The following is a 25,632-nucleotide window of genomic DNA, read 5'->3' on the forward strand; positions in this document are numbered from 1 at the left end:
GGTTTCAAGGGTTTCAAGGGTTTCACGGGTTTCAAGGGTTCAAGGGTTTCACGGGTTTCACGGGTTTCACGGGTTTCAAGGGTTTCAAGGGTTTCAGGGGTTTCAAGGGTTTCACGGGTTTCAAGGGTTTCACGGGTTTCACGGGTTTCAAGGGTTCCAGGGGGTTCAAGGTTTCAAGGGTTCAAGGGTTTTATTATCATATGGAAGAAGGCGAGCCTCCGGAAGCTCCCGGTTGCATATAATGACTGTTTGCTGCCCAGGCGGTGCAGTGCAGGTGAAATGTTCTGAAACGCACGAGTCAACACGTTCCATCTCTCCTGAGAAATCTGATTCATCTGATTCATCTGTCGACTGAATGTTTCTCATAACTCTCATTACGCTGCTTTCACATCCGTGTCTCAGTGCTGAGCGATACCACCTCTGTGGGAACATCGGTATCACTGCCTTTTTTTATTTATATTTGAGTGTTGTATGTTTTGTAATTTTTTTTTTTTTATTTATCCTTTATTTATCAAATGTAGGTAAATTATTCTTGATACTTGAAACGCGCCGGCCTCACAGCTCTCCGGAGGTTCATCGGTTCAGCTGCAGCTCAGTCCTTAAAGCAGGAGCTTCAGGTGAGAGGGATATGAAGATTCAAGCTTGTTATGCAAATGAGTTATTGGGCTTTAGATTTGAACATGTTTTCAACTGTCATTGACTGACCTTATTAACACATGAAGACTGTGTAATATATGTTAACGTATTTAAGAAGTACAATATAAGACAAGCAAGTTTTTATACTTAAGTCATTAAGTCACCTTTTGAATTGACTGATTGAACATGGTCCACGGGCCGTAGTTTGGACCCCCCTGAACTATAACTATGGCCCCTGGGATGAACCTGTCCGAGTGGTGGTCTTAGTCCTGATACGCGGTCTTAGTCCTGATGCACGGTCTTAGTCCTGATGCACGGTCTTAGTCCTGATGCACGGTCTTAGTCCTGATGCACGGTCTTAGTCCTGATGCGCGGTCTTAGTCCTGATCCGCGGTCTTAGTCCTGATGCGCGGTCTTAGTCCTGATACGCGGTCTTAGTCCTGATGCACGGTCTTAGTCCTGATGCACGGTCTTAGTCCTGATGCGCGGTCTTAGTCCTGATGCGCGGTCTTAGTCCTGATGCACGGTCTTAGTCCTGATGCACGGTCTTAGTCCTGATGCACGGTCTTAGGATGCACGGTCTTAGTCCTGATGCGCGGTCTTAGTCCTGATGCGCGGTCTTAGTCCTGATGCACGGTCTTAGTCCTGATGCGCGGTCTTAGTCCTGATGCACGGTCTTAGTCCTGATGCACGGTCTTAGTCCTGATGCACGGTCTTAGTCCTGATGCACGGTCTTAGTCCTGATGCACGGTCTTAGTCCTGATGCGCGGTCTTAGTCCTGATGCACGGTCTTAGGATGCACGGTCTTAGTCCTGATGCGCGGTCTTAGTCCTGATGCACGGGCAGAACAGCTTGTGGCTGGAGTGATGCCACCTGGAGGAAAGAGCCTCTAATGCTAACATGTAGCATTCGAGAAGTTCACTCGTAGCAGGAACACCAGTGAAGAACCTTTCTAACCGATGGCTTCATGATTAGCTCTGTCAGAATGCATCTGTCTTCTGATTGGACCTCTTGAGATGAATCCATGGAAGTCACTCCTAAGATAACTGCTCCTGAGCGATGGTGTAGGAGTGATACTCTTGATGTTTACTACCCTTTCTTTAGACAAGGCTAAGCATCCTTCATCTTCAATGTAAAGCTACTACCTTGTTTCAAAGACTTACAGCCTGCTTGAGTTTGAAGAATATCGCACACCGGCACTCAGAAGTGTTTCTGTTCTGAAACGCCACCGTTAGTCGAGTGGAAACACTTTCTCTGCACGGCTCGTATGAGAGGCAGACTTTCTGAAGTAGCTCCTTGAGGTTTTATTAACGGTGTCTTCTTCCTCTTTTACATTAGGCCACATAAGAAATGATACTTGTTTTGCTTGGTCGTGGGTCTGAGGGCGACGGCCCGTCCACACGGCGGCGTGCGTTGAAGCTTCCACGCTTCTGTCCGTTCACTTTGAATGGGGTGACGTCACGCTTTGCCGAACTGCATTGTGGGAGCGTTGCTTCGCTTCAAAAGTTGAGCAACGTTCAACTTTTGAAGCTTCGACGGAAGCGTCAGCCAATCAAATCATATGCCAGTACGAGCTCTAGCCAATCAAACCGCGTGCTTGTGAGTCCGGGGCGGGAGAGTCATGCGATTGGTTGTTGGTCGAGTTTCAGACACGCCCGCCGGCAAGCTTCAACGCACGCCGCCGTGTGGACGCTACGTCAGGGTTATGGTTAGAGTTTATAGATCTAATGATGCTTCCCATGAGGCATTGCATGAAGTCTGTTGACGAATCAGAAGCTGTTGTTGGGGCGAAACGGGAAAGGGGCGAAACGGGAACAGATTGGGGGCGAAACGGAATACACCGTTGTTAACATGCGTTTATCTTCAATTTAACAGAAATTGAGGTTCAATCAGAAAGTGTCCAAAATAGATACGTTAACTGATGGAGAAGTTCATCGTAAATCCATTTTCCTGCAAGATCTAAACGGTATTGCTAGAAAATAATGATGGTGTCTCTTGACTAAGATGCCTGAGGCGGTGATGCAACGGTTTAGAAACAACTCTTCATCTCCGCCTGTTTCTTTAGTGTCCGTATAGAACATGTACAGACAGACCTTTCTGAAGTAGCTCATTGAAGCTCAGAGGTTTTCATTAACAAGCACCTATAGGTTACATTTATCTTCAGCTGAAGAGGTTCAATCAGAACAGATCCTTTTCCTTCAAGACCAGATCGGTTAGAAAAGAGAAGGTCGTGTTTCTTTCCTTAAGTGCCTGATGCACACTATAACACTATGTAGTGTCTCTACTTTAAAGAGTCCTCTCCTGCTGATGTTCAGGTGTATATCAGTATGTAGTGTCTCTACTTTAAAGAGTCCTCTCCTGCTGATGTTCAGGTGTATATCAGTATGTCGTGTCTCTACTTTAAAGAGTTCTCTCCTGCTGATGTTCAGGTGTATATCAGTATGTAGTGTCTCTACTTTAAAGAGTCCTCTCCTGCTGATGTTCAGGTGTATATCAGTACGTAGTGTCTCTACTTTAAAGAGTCCTCTCCTGCTGATGTTCAGGTGTATATCAGTATGTAGTGTCTCTACTTTAAAGAGTCCTCTCCTGCTGATGTTCAGGTGTATATCAGTATGTCGTGTCTCTACTTTAAAGAGTTCTCTCCTGCTGATGTTCAGGTGTATATCAGTATGTAGTGTCTCTACTTTAAAGAGTCCTCTCCTGCTGATGTTCAGGTGTATATCAGTACGTAGTGTCTCTACTTTAAAGAGTCCTCTCCTGCTGATGTTCAGGTGTATATCAGTATGTAGTGTCTCTACTTTAAAGAGTCATCTCCTGCTGATGTTCAGGTGTATATCAGTACGTAGTGTCTCTACTTTAAAGAGTCCTCTCCTGCTGATGTTCAGGTGTATATCAGTATGTAGTGTCTCTACTTTAAAGAGTCCTCTCCTGCTGATGTTCAGGTGTATATCAGTATGTAGTATCTCTACTTTAAAGAGTCCTCTCCTGCTGATGTTCAGGTGTATATCAGTATGTAGCGTCTCTACTTTAAAGAGTCCTCTCCTGCTGATGTTCAGGTGTATATCAGTATGTAGTGTATCTACTTTAAAGAGTCCTCTCCTGCTGATGTTCAGGTGTATATCAGTATGTAGTGTATCTACTTTAAAGAGTTCTCTCCTGCTGATGTTCAGGTGTATATCAGTATGTAGTGTCTCTACTTTAAAGAGTCCTCTCCTGCTGATGTTCAGGTGTATATCAGTATGTAGTGTCTCTACTTTAAAGAGTCCTCTCCTGCTGATGTTCAGGTGTATATCAGTATGTAGTATCTCTACTTTAAAGAGTCCTCTCCTGCTGATGTTCAGGTGTATATCAGTATGTAGCGTCTCTACTTTAAAGAGTCCTCTCCTGCTGATGTTCAGGTGTATATCAGTATGTAGTGTCTCTACTTTAAAGAGTCCTCTCCTGCTGATGTTCAGGTGTATATCAGTATGTAGTGTCTCTACTTTAAAGAGTCCTCTCCTGCTGATGTTCAGGTGTATATCAGTATGTAGTGTCTCTACTTTAAAGAGTCCTCTCCTGCTGATGTTCAGGTGTATACCAGTATGTAGTGTCTCTACTTTAAAGAGTCCTCTCCTGCTGATGTTAAGGTGTATATCAGTATGTAGTGTCTCTACTTTAAAGAGTCCTCTCCTGCTGATGTTCAGGTGTATATCAGTATGTAGAGTCTCTACTTTAAAGAGTCATCTCCTGCTGATGTTCAGGTGTATAACACTATGTAGTGTCTCTACTTTAAAGAGTCCTCTCCTGCTGATGTTCAGGTGTATATCAGTATGTAGTGTCTCTACTTTAAAGAGTCCTCTCCTGCTGATGATCAGGTGTATATCAGTATGTAGTGTCTCTACTTTAAAGAGTCCTCTCCTGCTGATGTTCAGGTGTATATCAGTATGTAGAGTCTCTACTTTAAAGAGTCCTATTTATTTTGGGGCGTGGGGAATGAAGAGAAACAAATATATGAGCATTTTATGAGCATGGGATTTTGACCCCTCATATATGCATAATGCTGCACTATACTTTGCGGCCACACGCGGTTGCCAAGCAACGCTTATTGTTTAGGTCCTTTGATAAGCAGGCAGTCATATGATAAACTAGAACTAGCTAGATCTGATAGATTTGGACATACACGCGAGTGAAGTCTAACCGGACGCGAGAGAGGGATCAGAGATCAGGGCTGCAGTCGGATAATCCAAAAATCAGCGCATTTCGTCTATTCCTTGACCTCTGAGTGAAAGGTCACGGGGTTAAGGGATAGTGGATAGGAGAATTCAAAAGGACTTAGGAGAAGAGACTGTGGTACTTTAGAGAAGCGACTGCACTTTCACTATCCCACGTGTTTCTGATGCGCCAGCGGACGTCCTGAATGTGCGTCTGCTGCTGTGGGGTAACTATGGAAACCACAGTTTTCTATACAGCGGACTACAAACATGGATGTTCAATAAGAACGAGGGACTGCTGTGAACTCATCCAGAGACTCTGCTCCGTGCTCTGATGCTGCTGCTTTGCTTTATGAACGAGGACAAAGAGAAACATATTCTTCAGGACCAAAGCTGGAACTGAAATAAAAAGGAAAGTGAAACTTCTGCTCGTCCCCCTCTCCCTCCGGTCCACATTAATACCAATGATCCCAATACGTATGATTGATGAACTAAAGATCTTAAATCAATACAAATGTATTTATTATAAACGTTAGTCCTGAACATCTATCACTGTGTATATCACCATTCAAACATCTTTTAGAAGTTGAACAAACCCCACACAGCTCAGTAAAGACTGAGATGTTGACTTTATTTGATCATTTCAGTGAAAACTAACGTTCATATTTCTCTCTTTATTATAATACTGATGAACGTTCAAAACAAAGCACTTTGCAACTTACCACCTATGTTTTAAAATGCTTAATAAGCACCGTAACTTTCATGATATCATTTCTCCGTCATAATCGGTTGTTTCCGTGAACGGCCGACTGTTGAGTGACGGCAAATGCTGCGGCTGCAATGCATTGTGGGGCAGCATTTTCTCCTCTCCTCTCGGTTAGGGAGGTCCAGTGGTTCCTAAGCTAAAGGAGGCTATAAAGGAAGCTTGAAACCTCCTTTCCTTTCATCTAGAGAATCAGCACTTATCATGGCTGCCTCTGAGGGACTTCCGGGTCATTTCTCTCCGTGAGGAAGGGTCCTGAGACAAACGGACTATTCGACTGCACCCCAGATCAGCTGCTGCTGACGGACCGCTGAGTGGAGCACAACACACTAAGAGTTAGACCGAACACACTTAGCTAGTTCTTCTTCTCTGGAACTAGCTAAACTAGTTATACATGTATTCTTTACTGTCGGGTCACTCGGTACAGGTTCAGCGAGCTGCACGAGCTGAACTGAGCTGAGTTTCTGTAAACCTTGAAGAAAGTAGTTCATCTACTATGAGCAGTTTGTTTAAACGCATTCATTATGTTGTTTTTTCATTAACATAAAATAAATCTCACGCACCCCCTGCAGTACTCCAACGCACCCCTAGTGGTCCGCGTACCCCCATTTGAGATCCACTGCGTAGAGAACACACTACAGGAGAAGGAAGTCCCCCATAAGCAGAACTCTTTAAAAGAATCTAGTGTTGGTGTCCTTGAACGCCTGGTGCCGTCTGTAGTGGAGGCACCCCCTCTGTCTGTAGTGGAGGCACCCCCTCTGTCTGTAGTGGAGGCACCCCCTCCGTCTGTAGTGGAGGCACCCCCTCCGTCTGTAGTGGAGGCACCCCCTCCATCTGTAGTGGAGGCACCCCCTCAGTCTGTAGTGGAGGCACCCCCTCAGTCTGTAGTGGAGGCACCCCCTCCATCTGTAGTGGAGGCACCCCCTCAGTCTGTAGTGGAGGCACCCCCTCAGTCTGTAGTGGAGGCACCCCCTCAGTCTGTAGTGGAGGCACCCCCTCAGTCTGTAGTGGAGGCACCCCCCTCAATCTGTAGTGGAGGCACCCCCTCAGTCTGTAGTGGAGGCACCCCCTCAGTCTGTAGTGGAGACACCCCCTCAGTCTGTAGTGGAGGCACCCCCTCCATCTGTAGTGGAGGCACCCCCTCAGTCTGTAGTGGAGGCACCCCCTCCATCTGTAGTGGAGGCACCCCCTCAGTCTGTAGTGGAGGCACCCTCTCCGTCTGTAGTGGAGGCACCCCCTCCGTCTGTAGTGGAGGCACCCCCTCCGTCTGTAAGCACATGTTCTTCAGCCAGCATGCTCTGGAGGAACCGATGAACCTTCCTGGAGTTCTTCTGCTTTGTATACCTGCGTGTGTTTATCTTTATTCAACCGCTGAAGGTCAGAGAAGCTCCTCGTGAACCTGCCACGGGATCGCTACGAAATAATCTTCTATGACTTTCTTTATCTGCCGGCTTCCTCATCATTTCCTCTCCCGTTCTTTAAGCTGCCCCCCCCCCCCCCCTGGCTCTGACATCTGTATAGGATCTGTGTGTGCGTAGGTTGATATATGGAAGTGTGTGTGTGTGTCTGTGTGTGTGTGTGTGTGTGTGTGTGTGTGTTTGTGTGTATGTGAGAGTGTAAGTGGTACTTTCATCAGTTTTTGGCAGATTGCACCGGGTTCAGTTTTTCCTCACTTTCGTGCGGTTGCTATGCAACAGGAGGAAGACGTTTCCAGATAAATCTACACACACACACACACACACACACACACACACACACACACACACACACACACACACACACACACACACACACACACACACACACACACACACACACACACACACACACACACACACACACACACACACACACACACAGCTCTTCACACCTCCACTGCCTCTCTCCGTTACTCTTTGTTCTGTGTCTCCCTCTGATCTCCATCCTCTCTCCCAGCGATGCGTTCCCCTCCTCTTCCCAAAACACTGGATGCTTTTACATCATTTCACAAAGTACGATTGTGAACGCACGATGAACCTTCATTTACTTGAATATACATCAGACATAAAGCTCCTGGAAGCGGATGGACCTGTGTGTTCCTGCAGGACAGGAGGAGCTGCTGATGCAGCGTGTTTAGAACAGAGGACTTTGATGAGATGCGTGTTGAGAGAAGTGAGACATCGTAACACGGGCTTGATGTCCTAAGCTACAGCGCAGCACATATGATACGATACGGACACACAGATACAACGTTGGGCAAGAAGTCTTTCTACTCGTAAATATAATATGAATTAGATATTGTACAGTCAGAAGAAATTAAATACGGTTATTACGGTGATAACTATTTCGATAAACGAGTACATTGCAAGAGGACAGACAGATGCATGTTGATGGAGGCGCTTTCGCTTCTTAGTGCTGATGCTGAAATGCTAAGTCTCATCTCCTTATCGTTGCCGTTGCTCCAGATGATCCGCCTCCTCTCTCTTGGCTTCGTGCTAAAACACTGGATGGATATCTGCTGCCAGCTTCTCAGGATAGGGATGTGAACGCACGCTGAATGCTAATGATGCTAAAGGAAATGAGTATGACTGGAGACGGGTGCAGACATGCTCACCCTGCTGCTGCAGGACAATACGTGCGAGGTGCTTCAAGGGAAGGTTGGAGAGGAAAGGCTGCAGGAGTCGTGTTTGAGTTTCTCAGCAGATGTTTTTATAGAGTTTGTCTTTTACTCAAGGCCTAAATCTCGTGTTCATCTCCTCTTGTTGTTCCTCCGAATGACCGGGTCATACTTACCCCCCCCCCCCCCCCCCCCCCCTCCCTGTGTGGCGAAGCTGCTGGCGAAGCTTAAGGCATGCAAGGTCAACCATACTGTGCTAAGTGTGCGTGCGTGGTGTGTGTGTGTGTGTGTGTGTGTGTGTGTGTGTGTGTGTGTGTGTGTGTGTGTGTGTGTGTGTGTGTGTGTGTGTGTGTGTGTGTGTGTGTGTGTGTGTGTGTGTGTGTTGTGTGTGTGTGTGTGTGTGTGTGTGTGTGTGTGTGTGTGTGTGTGATAAGGATTGTGCACAGTATACATTGTCCTCCCCCGTGCAGACATGTGATTCACTGCTCCACTTCTCTCTGTTTTGACAAAAGGAGAATGTTCTGAATTATTGGAGGCACTTTCCTATACGTCAGTGCCTCCGAGTTAGTGTGTGTGTGTGTGTGTGTGTGTGTGTGTGTGTGTGTGTATGTGTGTGTGTGTGTGTGTGTGTGTGTGTGTGTGTGTGTGTGCGCGTGTTGTCGTCACTCGGCACATGCCTCTCTGTGTCCTCGTCTGGCCTGCTTGTATAACTGTACCCAGCGCTATAGGAGGATCAGTGCAGCGTGAACACACACACACACACACACACACACACACACACACACACACACACACACACACACACACACACACACACACACACACACACACACACTGCCTTCTCTCTGCAGACTCCTCACACACACACAATACTGATAAGTGTGTGAGAGGAGAATAGGGAATATATATCTGTTTACATTATCAATAACTCATCACTAGCTGTCAGTAATTATCTTCCTACTGGACGTCCATATGTATTGGATCGGCTTCCAATTAGCACAAATGAAAGCGATCCAATTTATATTCATAATGTGAGACAGAGAGTATCCAGATTAATTAACTGGTTGAGCACACTGAAAACATTAATTATATATATATATATATATATATATTACACCAAGGATAATGCAACACAATACAAATGGCTGTACTTGTCGAGTATTCCACAAACACAGTTCCCTTTACCTGCAGTGTAAATTATTATTATTTTATATAGTGGTGACGTGCAGTCATGTGACCGTGCTGTAGTTCCTTTATAGCCCAACATTAGCCTCCTTTAGCTTAGCGGTGGTGACGTGAAGTCATGTGACCGTGCTGTAGTTCCTTTATAGCCCAACGTTAGCCACCTTTAGCTTAGCGGTGGTGACGTGAAGTCATGTGACCGTGCTGTAGTTCCTTTATAGCCCAACATTAGCCTCCTTTAGCTTAGCGGTGGTGACGTGCAGTCATGTGACCGTGCTGTAGTTCCTTTATAGCCCAACATTAGCCTCCTTTAGCTTAGCGGTGGTGACGTGAAGTCATGTGACCGTGCTGTAGTTCCTTTATAGCCCAACGTTAGCCACCTTTAGCTTAGCGGTGGTGACGTGAAGTCATGTGACCGTGCTGTAGTTCCTTTATAGCCCAACATTAGCCACCTTTAGCTTAGCGGTGGTGACGTGAAGTCATGTGACCGTGCTGTAGTTCCTTTATAGCCCAACATTAGCCTCCTTTAGCTTAGCGGTGGTGACGTGAAGTCATGTGACCGTGCTGTAGTTCCTTTATAGCCCAACGTTAGCCACCTTTAGCTTAGCGGTGGTGACGTGAAGTCATGTGACCGTGCTGTAGTTCCTTTATAGCCCAACGTTAGCCACCTTAAGCTTAGCGGTGGTGACGTGAAGTCATGTGACCGTGCTGTAGTTCCTTTATAGCCCAACATTAGCCTCCTTTAGCTTAGCAGTGGTGACGTGAAGTCATGTGACCGTGCTGTAGTTCCTTTATAGCCCAACATTAGCCTCCTTTAGCTTAGCGGTGGTGACGTGAAGTCATGTGACTGTGCTGTAGTTCCTTTATAGCCCAACATTAGCCTCCTTTAGCTTAGCAGTGGTGACGTGAAGTCATGTGACCGTGCTGTAGTTCCTTTATAGCCCAACATTAGCCTCCTTTAGCTTAGCGGTGGTGACGTGAAGTCATGTGACTGTGCTGTAGTTCCTTTATAGCCCAACATTAGCCTCCTTTAGCTTAGCGGTGGTGACGTGAAGTCATGTGACCGTGCTGTAGTTCCTTTATAGCCCAACATTAGCCACCTTTAGCTTAGCGGTGTTGACGTGAAGTCATGTGACCGTGCTGTAGTTCTTTTATAGCCCAACATTAGCCTCCTTTAGCTTAGCGGTGTTGACGTGAAGTCATGTGACCGTGCTGTAGTTCTTTTATAGCCCAACATGTTCTCTCTTCCAGTAAACCTGTGGACTTCCAGTTTGAACCTGTTTTTCCAGTATGGTAAACTCAGTGAAATGTAAGGTGATATGCATGCTTCAGCTTCGGAAGGTGTGTTTGTCCCCTCTTCGTCAGTAAATCATGTCCGACCTGTCCTCATAATGACTGCAGACACCAATAAACTCTCTCTGGTTTCCTACCGGACTGGTTTCCTGTTCCCTCTGAAGGATCCTCTGTCACTGGAGCAGTTTGGACTGTAAAGCACTGTAGTGATCCGTCAACCTTTAGCCATTCCGAGTTCACATGTATTTGCATATCATTAATAATTTGTTGCTGCTTGTAGGTGTTGTTTTCTAGAGTTCCTTCCTGCAGCTGTTTCGCTCATTATAAGTTAACCAATAATGGAAAGCATACCAGCTTTAAATAAGACGAGCTAATTGGCTGCGTTGGTCGGAAAACATGAAGACTCGTTAGATCATCTCCCCTCACGTCTTCAGGACTACCTTTGAAAAGGTGCGCTCTTTTCGTTTTGCATAGAAGACGGGCTTTTTAGCGGGGGTTCTCGAGGAGAGAGTCGTTAAAACAGAGCGTTTCAAAGGTAAAAACGTGTTTTTGAACAAAATCTCATCTAAGAAAGTTTCCAAAAACCCCAAGTGCTAACCCTTAAAATGGGCATGATGTGGAACAGGACTGATGGAGAAGCTCAATGTGTGCAATGTGAAAGATATGGATCGAATAACCGTCTATGTCGTGTCTAACTACACAACAAAAGCTGAATTAAAACGCTTCAACCGTTTTATATCGCGATAATTCGTTGTTGTTGTGCATTCTGTTTTGCTTTCAGAGTTTATTTGCACGTCAGGACTTGAATAAATGTAAATTATTAATAACCTTTATCAGAGTTTATGGTAATCGGAGTCCTCTCGTGTTTCCGATAAGACTTTTCTACATAATGAGGTGAAACTCGTCTGCTGTTGTGGAATCAGTGGAGCTTGAAAAGCAACAGCGGGAAACAACCACCCGCCCACACACAAGTTAATAAAATACAATAGATTTCCAATTAAGCTTCACGCTGGAGTCCCAAAGCAAACACTTCCTCCCACGTCTGAAAGTCACCCTGAAGACTCGCACAGATTCGCTCTGTTTCACATCAGGAGTTGTCGAACAGGCAAGAATGCATTCATGATTTCCTCCGAGGTCAACTTAACTTAAAGGGGACCTATCATGCAAAATGCACTCTTGTACGTCTTTTCTGCATCAACATGTGTCCCCGGTGTGTCCCCGGTGTGTCCCCGCTGTGTCCCCGGTGTGTCCCGGTGTGTCCCGGTGTGTCCCGGTGTGTCGGGGAACTCACGCAGTGTCAGAACACAAACCCCTCTCTCTTTTCCTCCGTACCCAAATCTCTAAAAACGGGGAACAACGGAGCTGATACGGATTGGCGTCCGATATGACGTAACATCTGAAATGTGGACCCACGGGCCAATCAGAAACGTTGCCATCAGAAACAATGCCCGTCTGTTCTGGACGTAATATGGTCGGTGTTTACATTAGCATGCTAACACTCAGAGCTAACCTGTGCTGGAGAGCATGTGTGTGAAGAAGCAGGAAGTAGAAAGGAACTCACCTCGTGGTGTAACCGGGAGAGAGAAAGCCTTTGAGCTCCAGACTGTTTCAGAGCCTTGATGATCCATGATATGGAGCTTCATCACGGCAGCGTTTAGTTTAGACGGTAGCTGCCGGGTCCCGCATGAGCTCCGCCCCCTCCTCTTTAAAGCTTTATCCCCGAATCAGCACTTTAGAAACAGGAAGTGGAACAGAGGGACACGAGGCGCGGCTAGAATGACCTGTTTGGTGTTCTGACGTGTTTTTATATATTTGTATCTGAGAGCTCTGCTACTGCCTCCACAGAGCACGATGGGAGACCTTTAAGATAATCCACAGAGCTTGCTGCAGTTTCGTGAAGGAACATTTTTTCATTAAGTGCCGTCTGAAGAAGGCCGAAATAACTCTGCAACTAACACCTAAATGATGCAGAAATCCAGGTAAAATGGGAAATATGTATTTTAGATGTCAGGGTACCTTTAAGCAAGAAGGCCACAACATGCTTGGTTGACATTTTAACTATTCATACAGTAGCAGGAAAAGCAAAGAATAACAACATCAACACATATGAAATGTCCAACCATAGCAAAGGAACATCTTCATAAGTAAATCACCGGTATTAACCGCTGCGGTGCGTTCAGGGCACACACACCTGTAGATAACAGGGTAGCTCTATACTGAAATAACAGCCTGTCACGTTTTAAAGTTTAGCACCTCTAGTGGTCGTGTAAGAAACAACACTTTGCGGCGTAGGGGCTGATGCTCCCGTTGACTGCAAACGCTCCGGAGGGTCGTATATTCACAAATAACCCTCTCTGGAAAATCCTAAATTGTGGAATAGTTTGGCATTAAAACGCTTTTTGATTAGATTTCTAGCGAGAAGCGGATATTGTACTTTTAGAATATACGTCCAGTGGATGTGTAGGATCTATAGTTTGATAGATATTATTGCAGGTCTCGCCAGGAGAACGTGGATATACTACGTCTTTCCCCTATTCATTTCTATTTTCTTTGTGACCAACTTTTTTTTGCCCTCACAAAAGGGACTTACACAGATACAAATGATATAGACAAAAGAAAAAGAAAAAGAAAAAAAAGAAAGGAAGAAAAAAAAAAAAAATATATATATATATATAGGGAATGCCTTTCCCATGCCACCCCATCATTTTTTAGATCTGCGTTCCATACTGCAGAGATGCCAATATATCCGGTTAATTTATCTTGCAGTTTGTTATATATATATGAAGTAGTGCCGCTCACACTGTTTGGACTTAATATGACCTTAACCAATTGATGTGTTGGCAGAGGTTAAGTCCAAGGAACTCCATGTGTGCGCATGGCGGTACGTAAATAGAAAAAGAAGGAAAAGCCAGGCACATTATACGTGTCTTTCAATTCTTGGAAGGACATCAAGCCGTTGTCGTTGGTTATGTCAGAAAGATAATGTATTCCTCGGGTTTGCCGTTGTGGGAATTGGATTGCTTTTTTCCCAATACGTAGTAACAGGTTATGAAAGATGGGTATGTTGCTATGCCAACCTACAGACCAATTGCACGATTTCTCCACATGTTTCCACACTTTCACGGCTTGCCCAATAATTGGTCCAAATGTTTGCATACATATGGCGTCATGGCAGAAAACAAGACATCACCAAGTTTAAGGGGATAGACTTCTTTCAATTGTAATCCAAGGTACGTTGGTGCTTTCATCAATCCAGTTTTTCAAGGCTCGAAGCGTGAAGGAATAATAATAGAGCTCGAGATTGGGAACATTAAGGCCTCCACTGTTTTTGTCATATTGTAGAACTTTGTATCTGATTCTTGGGTATTGGTTTTTCCAAATATATTTTGAAATCCTATTCTGAAGTTTGTCCCAGAAACCGCCTGGTGGAGATAAAGGCAACATACTAGCTAAGAAATGGACTCTTGGCAGAACATTCATCTTTATGATTGAAATTCGTCCCGCTAAAGAAATTGTTATATCAATCCACTTTTTTAGGTCATCTTTAATTGTTGTACATTATTTTGTAGTTTGTTGCTACTATTGTGTCTAATGAGGCATATATATCAATTCCCAAATACTTAAATTGTTGGACAATCTGCAATTCTGTATTTAAGTTTAGTTCAACCATGGCACTATTGAGGGGTGAAATACAGGATTTATTCAAATTGATCTTGTAACCAGATATTGAACTAAATTGGGTAAAAATATTTAACAGCTTAGGAAGCGTAGTTGGTACCTCGTCCAAGTACAGTAGTAGATCATCCGCATATAACGAAATGTTGTGGTCTGTGTCTTTTACAACTATCTGTTTTACTTCTTTGGATAGTCTTATTTTCTGTGCAAGCGGTTCTAGAGAAATTGCAAACAGAAGCGCGGAGACAGGGCAGCCTTGCCGTGTGCCACGTAGAATTGGAAATCTAGGTGACCACTGATTGCCTGTCAGAACCACAGCACTTGGATTATTATATAGGATCTTCACCATAATCATACATTTTGTCCCAAAACCCATTATTTGCATTGTATGCCGCAAAAATGGCCATATTCATTTCTATTGACGGCAGAAAAAACTGATACACATAAATACAGGTTTCAGTATTCTGAGGCTCTGAGCCATTTATTCTCCTCGCGGACGGCAAAGAAACTCCGACATTATACTATTTAAAATAAAAGGGTTAGGCTTAGGGTAACATATTGAGTAAGAAACTGTCTTTATGAACCCCACAGCTTCCGACCGGACAAAAGAGAAATACATTGCTTTTAAAATCGTTCTGTGTGACACGAAAACAATGGGAAAATCGTGGTGAATCAATAGATTACATTAATTTCGTGACTATAACATGAAATACCGTGAGACTGGGTTGAACACACACGAACGCGCACATGACCAATGAGGGCAGAGATCAGTGTGTGCCCCGATGGAAGGCTGACAGCCAGGTAGGTCGTCCAGTTACTTTAGCCGGCTCAGATGATTGGTCGAGCTTTCTACAGCGCCACGGCTTCAAAGCATTTAATGTGCTATCGGGACTTTAAGAGCATCCATGGAATACAACACGTGTTTCTGAAGGGAACGACCTCCCCCACCTTTAACCGACATATACAGTGAAATAAAGCAAGGTAATAGCTGTGTATGTAAAACATGTAGCGTTAATTAGAAATAAAGGCTTGATCTAGATTATGTATTTCTATCTTTTCCAGTAATATTTATTTCCCTTCCTTCATCATCGAAGCTTTTATCAAACAGCTGAAAGACAGAAATGACCAAAAGAAAATATGCAATTAAAATGCAGTCTGTCTACAAAGTGGTCTGACTTGAATCATTTGTATAAATGCAAGTCACTGTGATGTGCTTCAGTCGCAGGGCTGATAACAGGATGATGACAGGAAGCCAGATGTGTTTTAATGATGAGATATTTGAAGACGAGGGGACGAAATGCAATTTCACTAAATCGACAGAAACATCTAATCTAATGTTCCACTTTATTTATGTTCCATCTGCTGCACAGTATGTCTGATGGTTTGTTATGATTAGAGTAGAGTCTCTACTTTAAAGAGTCCTCGCCTGCTGATGTTCAGGTGTATATCAGTATGTAGTGTCTCTACTTTAAAGAGTCCTCTCCTGCTGATGTTCAGGTGTATATCAGTATGTAGTGTCTCTACTTTAAAGAGTCCTCTCCTGCTGATGTTCAGGTGTATATCAGTATGTAGTGTCTCTACTTTAAAGAGTCCTCTCCTGCTGATGTTCAGGTGTATATCAGTATGTAGTGTCTCTACTTTAAAGAGTCCTCTCCTGCTGATGTTCAGGTGTATATCAGTATGTAGTGTCTCTACTTTAAAGAGTCCTCTCCTGCTGATGTTCAGGTGTATATCAGTATGTAGTGTCTCTACTTTAAAGAGTCCTCTCCTGCTGATGTTCAGGTGTATATCAGTATGTAGTGTCTCTACTTTAAAGAGTCCTCTCTGCTGATGTTCAGGTGTATATCAGTATGTAGTGTCTCTACTTTAAAGAGTCCTCTCCTGCTGATGTTCAGGTGTATATCAGTGTGTAGTGTCTCTACTTTAAAGAGTCCTCTCCTGCTGATGTTCAGGTGTATATCAGTATGTAGTGTCTCTACTTTAAAGAGTCCTCTCCTGCTGATGTTCAGGTGTATATCAGTAGTGTAGTGTCTCTACTTTAAAGAGTCCTCTCCTGCTGATGTTCAGGTGTATATCAGTATGTAGTGTCTCTACTTTAAAGAGTCCTCTCCTGCTGATGTTCAGGTGTATATCAGTATGTAGTGTCTCTACTTTAAAGAGTCCTCTCCTGCTGATGTTCAGGTGTATATCAGTATGTAGAGTCTCTACTTTAAAGAGTCCTCTCCTGCTGATGTTCAGGTGTATATCAGTAGTGTAGTGTCTCTACTTTAAAGAGTCCTCTCCTGCTGATGTTCAGGTGTATATCAGTATGTAGTGTCTCTACTTTAAAGAGTCCTCTCCTGCTGATGTTCAGGTGTATATCAGTATGTAGTGTCTCTACTTTAAAGAGTCCTCTCCTGCTGATGTTCAGGTGTATATCAGTATGTAGTGTCTCTACTTTAAAGAGTCCTCTCCTGCTGATGTTCAGGTGTATATCAGTATGTAGTGTCTCTACTTTAAAGAGTCCTCTCCTGCTGATGTTCAGGTGTATATCAGTATGTAGTGTCTCTACTTTAAAGAGTCCTCTCCTGCTGATGTTCAGGTGTATATCAGTATGTAGTGTCTCTACTTTAAAGAGTCCTCTCCTGCTGATGTTCAGGTGTATATCAGTATGTAGTGTCTCTACTTTAAAGAGTCCTCTCCTGCTGATGTTCAGGTGTATATCAGTATGTAGTGTCTCTACTTTAAAGAGTCCTCTCCTGCCGATGTTCAGGTGTATATCAGTATATAGTGTCTCTACTTTAAAGAGTCCTCTCCTGCTGATGTTCAGGTGTATATCAGTATGTAGTGTCTCTACTTTAAAGAGTCCTCTCCTGCTGATGTTCAGGTGTATATCAGTGTGTAGTGTCTCTACTTTAAAGAGTCCTCTCCTGCTGATGTTCAGGTGTATATCAGCGTGTAGTGTCTCTACTTTAAAGAGTCCTCTCCTGCTGATGTTCAGGTGTATATCAGTATGTAGTGTCTCTACTTTAAAGAGTCCTCTCCTGCTGATGTTCAGGTGTATATCAGTATGTAGTGTCTCTACTTTAAAGAGTCCTCTCCTGCTGATGTTCAGGTGTATATCAGTATGTAGTGTCTCTACTTTAAAGAGTCCTCTCCTGCCGATGTTCAGGTGTATATCAGTATATAGTTTCTCTACTTTAAAGAGTCCTCTCCTGCTGATGTTCAGGTGTATATCAGTATGTAGTGTCTCTACTTTAAAGAGTCCTCTCCTGCTGATGTTCAGGTGTATATCAGTGTGTAGTGTCTCTACTTTAAAGAGTCCTCTCCTGCTGATGTTCAGGTGTATATCAGTATGTAGTGTCTCTACTTTAAAGAGTCCTCTCCTCTGATGTTCAGGTGTATATCAGTATGTAGAGCCTCTACTTTAAAGAGTCCTCTCCTGCTGGTGTCAGACAGAGGGTGAACAGAGGCAGTATGGTTGGTTTCATAAAGCGTTAGTATTCCTTAGCCTCTGAAGCTCCGATCACTCATGACTTAATTATAACCCGTTCTGTTCTGAACACTTGATGTGTGTCCTTCCCTCCTCCTCTGAGGTGCTTCCTACATTCAGCTATGGCACTGCTCCTCTTTCCTGTTCACCCAGAGATGACATGTCTTGTTCTGATGTCAGGAGGAAGAGTTGAGCGTGTTGTCCCGGCCTCCCTGCAGGTCCCCGGCCAAACGTCTCGTTGTCCTCCAGAGGCCAGCGCTGTGCTGCGACCAGGAGACGCGCCCAGGGTGTCAGCGTCTGCGTGAGACCCTGGGCCTGGCTGTGTGTGCAGACCCTGAACGCACCACAGCAGCACTAACAAGCATATGATGCCACTTTCACAGCCGAGCTACTTTAGGAAATTAAAAAAGCCGCGTATGCAAATGGGCTTCACAGCGGGGACTTTCAATTATACTCCCGGATAATGTTCTTATCTTTTGTTTCGCTTTCTGCCGCAGTGAACGCTGCTGGAGACTATCGCTATTAGAGCTTCTCTGGAGAGTGTGTGTGTGTGTGTGTGTGTGTGTGTGTGTGTGTGTGTGTGTGTGTGTGTGTGTGTGTGTGTGTGTGTGTGTGTGTGTGTGTGTGTGTGTGTGTGTGTGTGGGTTTTCCAGGCTCTAAATGTCAGCCATGTCCAAGAATCGTACGAGAAGAGAGTAAAAAAACAACAGATACGAGCTCTGCCTGACCTCATCACGACCTGCTGTCAAATATCAAGACCATAGAGCCTCAGCGAAGACACACACACACACACACACACACACACACACACACACACACACACACACACACACACACACACACACACACACACACACACACACACACACACACACACACACACACACACACACACACACACACTCTGTCCAGGTCGGTGTGCCAGTCTCTTGGCGGTGAAACGGCTCAGACACAGATGCCTGCAGGACGCGTCTCTTCGCTCGGCAGCCTCGTCTCTGGGGTCAGGAGGGCACGTCAGACCTTTCGTCCGTGAACAACTCAAATACGCAGAACGCGTCTACGGGTCGGGCAGAAACCAACGCCAGGAGTCCAGCCTTAAAACCCCACGACCTGAATCCTGACATGCTGCGGGATTGGGAGGCTCGTGTTGCGATCTAAGACGTGTGTCCCATTCGTTCGTCCCGAGGAGATACGTCTTCCGAAAGACGTCTGCGGTGAGAGCGGATGCTAACGACGGGCCCTCCCGCGTGTTGCGCTGGGCGTCTGGAGACCTCGATCACGGCTTTACTATGACACACGGTCTCGTCTCTCGTTGCTCGTGTTCGCCGGGGCCTCAGAGCGGATGGTCAACGGGCTTTAATGGGTTACAGAAGACTTGCAGGCTGTTACAGAGCAGGTCATTCCGCCTTCTCCTCTCTGTCGTTGGATGTTCGACGGTTCAGAAATGGGAAGGAGATATTCGAAGAGGAATTGGACTGAATCCATTCGGCGGATCTTTTTCCATCCATCTCCTGTTCTCTCTCGTCTTCGGCCAAGCTGCTGTTAATGTTGGACGCTCGCCTTTTCCAAGTTCACTGCCAGCTTGGCGGCCGTCTCTTCGAGGTATTCGCGGCGTTCTGACACCGTGGAGTATTTGTGTCTGTGCTCTCAGGCTGCCCGTACATCTGTCGCTGCTTACGGAACAAGAGGCATGTGGTACAGAAAGAAAAGCTCTTCAAAAGAGGAATATTGAAGTCTCTCATTCTGCGTCTCCTGCAGTTAACTAGACCGTCCTCTGAGCTCATTGGTTCCCTCAGAGGCTGCTGAGTGTCAGGGAGAAGGAGAGGGCGTGCTTTCTGTCGTCTCCTCGTGGAGCAGATCAGGAATCAAAGCCAAGGAGAAGAGGACAGCTTCTCAAATGATCACAAAGCAGCCGCACGATTCTCCAGACTTCGTTAGAGGAACGTCTATCCGTTAGTCTGGAGGTCAATGGTCCTCTGAGTGTGTGTTTGGTCCTGATGCTGCCTTCAGGGTCCAATACAAACACGTGGCACCTCCTGAAACACAGCGGTACATTGTTGTCGGCTGGAGCATGCTTCAGCTCGGTTTAGACACAACGCAACTTCAATACGACACAACACGGGAATGCAGATCCATCAAACGACCAGATACACAACAAGAGTTTAGGACTAGAGATGGACGACAAAGAGACACAGAACAACTGTAAAGTGATGCAAAACCACCCGGCGAATATACACAATAACCACAACTAGGAACACAATAACGATACCGTGATCCGTCCACTCAGCTCCCCCTCGATCCCGTGTCGACTGCCGAGAGCACATAAAAACCTGGATGTCATCAAACCTGCTCCACATCAAGAGCAGTACAACCGAGCTCATGACTGGCTCCCAAGACGCAGCTCCCGAAGGTTGCAGACCTGCTTCTCTCCATCTCCCCGTCCACTGAAGCCCGCCACCTGGGAGTCGTCCTGGACGCCACCCTCTCTTTCCAGGCGCACGTCAGATCTGTCACCAAATCCGCCTTCTACCACCTCAAGAACATCGCCAGACTCCGGGCTTCACTCGTACACGCCTTCATCACATCCCGTCTGGACTACTGCAATGGAGTCCTGTCCGGGGCTCCCAGCAAAACCCTGGACCGGCTCCAATACGTCCAGAACTCTGCCGCCAGGCTCCTCACCCGCACCAAGCCATGGCACCACATCACCTCCACCCTCATCCACCCCCACCCTCATCACCCCCACCCTCATCCACCTCCACCCTCATCCACCTCACCCTCATCCACCTCCACCCTCATCCACCCCCACCCTCATCACCCCCACCCTCATCCACCCCCACCCTCATCACCCCCACCCTCATCCACCCCCACCCTCATCACCCCCACCCTCATCCACCCCCCCCTCATCCAACCCCACCCTCATCACCCCCACCCTCATCCACCCCCACCCTCATCCACCCCCACCCTCATCCACCCCCCCCCTCATCCACCCCCACCCTCATCACCCCCACCCTCATCACCCCCCCCTCATCCACCCCCACCCTCATCACCCCCACCCTCATCCACCCCCACCCTCATCACCCCCACCCTCATCCACCCCCCCCCCTCATCCACCCCCACCCTCATCACCCCCACCCTCATCCACCCCCCCCCTCATCCACCCCCACCCTCATCACCCCCACCCTCATCCACCCCCGCGAGAATGTGGAGACCAAAGAACACAGAACACCAATTAGAGACGCAAAACAACCACAGCAAGGCAAGAGACACACCGCACCTCCAACGTAAAAAAAGCTTTAGCCCCGCCCCCTTCACCTGAGCGCACCTCCAACGTAAAGATTTAGCCCCGCCCCCTTCAACTGAGCAAAGCGCACCTCCAACGTAAAGCTTTAGCCCCGCCCCCTTCACCTGAGCGCACCTCCAATGTAAAGCTTTAGCCCCGCCCCCTTCACCTGAGCAAAGGGCACCTCCAACGTAAAGCTTTAGCCCCGCCCCCTTCACCTGAGCGCACCTCCAATGTAAAGCTTTAGCCCCGCCCCCTTCACCTGAGCAAAGGGCACCTCCAACGTAAAGCGTTAGCCCCGCCCCCTTCACCTGAGCAAAGGGCACCTCCAACGTAAAGCTTTAGCCCCGCCCCCTTCACCTGAGCAAAGTGCACCTCCAACGTAAAGCTTTAGCCCCGCCCCCTTCACCTGAGCAAAGTGCACCTCCAACGTAAAGCTTTAGCCCCGCCCCCTTCACCTGAGCGCACCTCTCACTGAAACAGAACAATGCATTAATAAAGGTTCCAAATAAATCTAAATAAACGTACATGCGGCTCCTACACTTTAGGACTACACACTGAAAGCATAAAGACACAACGCAACTATAAAGAATAACCACAACTAGGAACAGATAACCATACCGTGATGCACACAAAGACAACATGGCCAGTCTTAATGTTCTAATCCCTGATGTACGAGTATTTCGTTTAGTTTTAGTCGCTGACGATGGGTTTTGCCGTTCCGTTATTCATGTTGTTGTTGTTCTCCACAAGTGGTGCTTTCAGGGTTAAGAGGCTTGAAGGGGAACTTCAGATGAAAAGGGTTGTGAGTCAGACCATGTAGTGTCTCCACTTTAAAGAGTCCTCTCCTGCTGATGTTCAGGTGTATATCAGTATGTAGTGTCTCTACTTTAAAGAGTCCTCTCCTGCTGATGTTCAGGTGTATATCAGTATGTAGTGTCTCTACTTTAAAGAGTCCTCTCCTGCTAATGTTCAGGTGTATATCAGTATGTAGCGTCTCTACTTTAAAGAGTCCTCTCCTGCTAATGTTCAGTGCACGAACCTACATGTGTGTCCATATGAGAAAGAGACACACAAAGAGAGTGTGTGTGTGTGTGTGTGTGTGTGTGTGTGTGTGTGTGTGTGTGTGTGTGTGTGTGTGTGTGTGTGTGTGTGTGTGTGTGTGTGTGTGTGTGTACATTGTGTGTGTGTGTGTGTGTGCATTGTGTATCCCTGTGCATGCATGTGTTCTTATGCAGCATTTCTTATATTAAATACCCATTAGTATTCATGCCGACGAGAAGCATCAGCACTTGGCAGATGTTCTGAATTATGATTACGAGTACTTTGTGATAAGTGCTTTAGCATTCAGTGCAGGATGTGTGCATGAGGACAGCAGAGAGGAACCCTCCTGACTCAGAGCATTAGAAAGAGGACTCTTCATAGTCTCCTGCATTATGCATTGCATTATGTCCGGTTGGTTCTTAAACATCCATCTGTTTATTGTGTGGGGTTTATTCAGTCACTGCAAATCCACAGGGACCGAGTCAAGGGGAACTCGGTTTGGGTTCAGATGTAAAAGTGTTACGCCACTTGTTTGAAAAGCTGCTTTTGTTCCGGTTCATTGGTGGGTTTTTACCCCAGAAGGTTTTTACCCCAGAAGGTTTTTACCCCAGAAGGTTCCTTCAATAGTTCATTTAACATCCGACACGTTGGCCCTCGCCACCATTGGATTGGAGTCATCGGGTCACATGACAGAACCTACGGAAGTAAAGAGACTTTTTAATAAAGAAACGTCAATTTGTTCACAACAATTGAACCCTTTCCTCAAACACTGGTTCTTCAGGGGTTTCATTATGAGACTGAAGCCTTTCCATCCAGATGATCTATTTATTTTTTGGGTATAAAGTGTTCTTAAATGATTGTGTGAGTGACTTTTAATAATTCAGAAACATTTCGATTTTTGATGAAAATTTCAATTTTTGAGAATTTCTTTGATTATTTGAGAAAAATTTCGAATATTTGAGAAAAATTCCGAATATTTGACAAAAAATCCGAATATTTGACAAAAATTCCGAATATTTGACAAAAATTTCGAATATTTGACAAAAATTCCGAATATTTGACAAAAATTTCGAATATTTGACAAAAAATCCGAATATTTGACAAAAATTCCGAATATTTGACAAAAATTCCAAATATTCGAGGTTTTGAGAAAAAGTCCGATTTTTGAAATTGAAGATCAAGCCGGTGACCAGTGAGATTTTTTGAACAGTAACGAAACAGGAAGTAGATTTCTAACCCGTGTGTTCTCTCTCCTCTGCAGGTGGAGCCGCGGAAGGAACCACGTTAGATGTTGAGAGGCAGAGCCGAGCAGAGAATATCCCAGAAGGACGCGGGATAACCAGCAGCATTTAAAAAAGAGAGCGAGAGAGGAGGTCATTGAGACTGAAAATACTTTACCTCCCTTCAGCCAATCAGAGAGGAGCTCTTCTGCTTTTCTACCTCCCACAGAAATAGAAAAAGTGAAAGCAAGCAATTTAGGACATTTTCTCCATTTGACCTCAGGGACTTCTTCTCCTCCTGCCTACCTCTGGCGACGGGAAACAAACCTCTCTCTGACGGGACCATGAAAACCTGTACTGCCTCTCAAGCTCTCTTCAATGCAACCACCTGCGACCTCTGAATTGTTTCCGTCCTCACCTGTAAACGACCTCAGGTGATATACATTCCAGACAGGAAGCTACACACTCTTCACAGAAAAACCTCACACACACCCGGCAGGAAACGATATACCTCAACACACACTCAAGGAAACTGAAGGGAACCTGGTGCTTCAATCAACCCCAGAAGAAGCAGCAGCAGCAGCATTTTCCATCGGAGGATAGCAACAGTAGCCAGGCACTTCTCCAGAGAGAGACACCCTCCTCTCAGCTGCCTGCCAGCGAAGTGGCATCACACACAGCGAAATATAAAGACGGGCAACACACATCGGGAGACGCCCGGCAGGCCTTTGGAGATCTCAGAGGAGAATCCGACCCTTTGAAACCCTCCGGAGACAGAGCAGTTCTTCCTCAGCGCTTCAGAGAAAGTAAAGAACTCGATGAACCCTGGGAAGCAGGACGAGATAAGACTCACTGATATCTGACGGTGTGCGGGGAAGAGGAAGCATCCAATGCAGCGGTGAGTTCCTCTTTCCTTCTTTGAAAGCTGTTTACAAACACATCCTTTCCTCAAGTAGAAGTACACATACTCTGTTTGAAAATACTCTGGTGAAAGTACAAGTACTGACTAAACTTCTTTACTCAAGTCAAAGTAAAGAGGCTTTGAAATGTCCTGAAGTAAAAAGTACCCATATCTAGGGATGGGTATCGTTTGAAATGTATCGATTCCGGTTCTTATCGATTCCGGTTCTTATTGATTCCGGTTCTTATCGATTCCGGTTCTTATCGATTCCGGTTCTTATTGATTCCCCGTTTCGATTCCAAAATGTAAAAAAGAAAGAGGTCAAACGTTTAGATAACAAAAATATCTTTATTCTTTTATGGTTTAACTGACATTTTTACAAATAAAAAATATACATGCAATACAAATGTATTGCACAATAGCTGTGCTTTATTTTAACTGAGCTGTGTCTGTGGCGAGCTACTAACAGGCTTTACACTGTGCCTCGTCTTTTTCTTTCTTAGTGTAGTGGAGCCTCACTTCAGAGCGTTTACCGCGACCCATCTTTGGTGTTCTGAAGTGACTGAGCTGGTGAACTCTCCACGGGGGGCGGGGGGAGCCTCGCTGCGGGGAAACTGTGGACCTCTGTCGCCGCAACTTACATGATGCCGTTTTTAAAAATGTAGGGCGGTGCCCCGTCAACGGCCCGCTACCGACCGGCCGTTCTGTGATTCTCCAGAACACACAGATGGCCAGTCCGCCCTCACCCTGTATTCCACCAGGTCTACCGCGTTTAGGAACCGTTAAGCAGAACCGAAATTGTGTATTTTGTATGGGTACCCGGTACCCGGCATTTTCTTATCGGTTTTCATCTGGAACCGAGTTTCGGTTCCCAACCCTACCCATAGCTAGCAGCTGCTTTTGAGTTCAACATGTGAGAAGTAGAAAGTACAGGTATTTGAGTTCAACATGTGAGAAGTAGAAAGTTCAGGTATTTGTGTTCAACATGAGAGAAGTAGAAAGTACAGGTATTTGGGTTCAACATGTAAGAAGTAGAAAGTACAGGTATTTGGGTTCAACATGTAAGAAGTAGAAAGTACAGGTATTTGGGTTCAACATGTGAGAAGTAGAAAGTACAGGTATTTGAGTTCAACATGTGAGAAGTAGAAAGTACAGGTATTTGTATTCAACATGTAAGAAGTAGAAAGTTCAGGTATTTGAGTTCAACATGTGAGAAGTAGAAAGTTCAGGTATTTGAGTTCAACGTGTAAGAAGTAGAAAGTACAGGTATTTGAGTTCAACATGTGAAAAGTAGAAAGTACAGGTACTTGAGTTCAACATGAGAGAAGTAGAAAGTACAGGTATTTGAGTTCAACATGTAAGAAGTAGAAAGTACAG

At 45.5% G+C, this 25,632-nt stretch overlaps 1 long non-coding RNA gene across 1 annotated transcript in view; it reads left to right on the forward strand.

Moving 5' to 3' along the window:
- Nucleotides 1-24,246, forward strand: part of LOC117443592 (uncharacterized) — a 91,632-nt gene extending 67,386 nt beyond the window's left edge. The window contains exon 3 of the long non-coding RNA XR_004551694.2: nucleotides 23,396-24,246. This is a non-coding gene — a long non-coding RNA (uncharacterized lncRNA). The remainder of the gene's footprint in view (nucleotides 1-23,395) is intronic.
- Nucleotides 24,247-25,632: the final 1,386 nt, after the last annotated feature.

The sequence above is a fragment of the Pseudochaenichthys georgianus genome, unplaced genomic scaffold, assembly GCF_902827115.2.
Source record: "Pseudochaenichthys georgianus unplaced genomic scaffold, fPseGeo1.2 scaffold_632_arrow_ctg1, whole genome shotgun sequence".
Lineage (NCBI taxonomy): Eukaryota > Metazoa > Chordata > Actinopteri > Perciformes > Channichthyidae > Pseudochaenichthys > Pseudochaenichthys georgianus.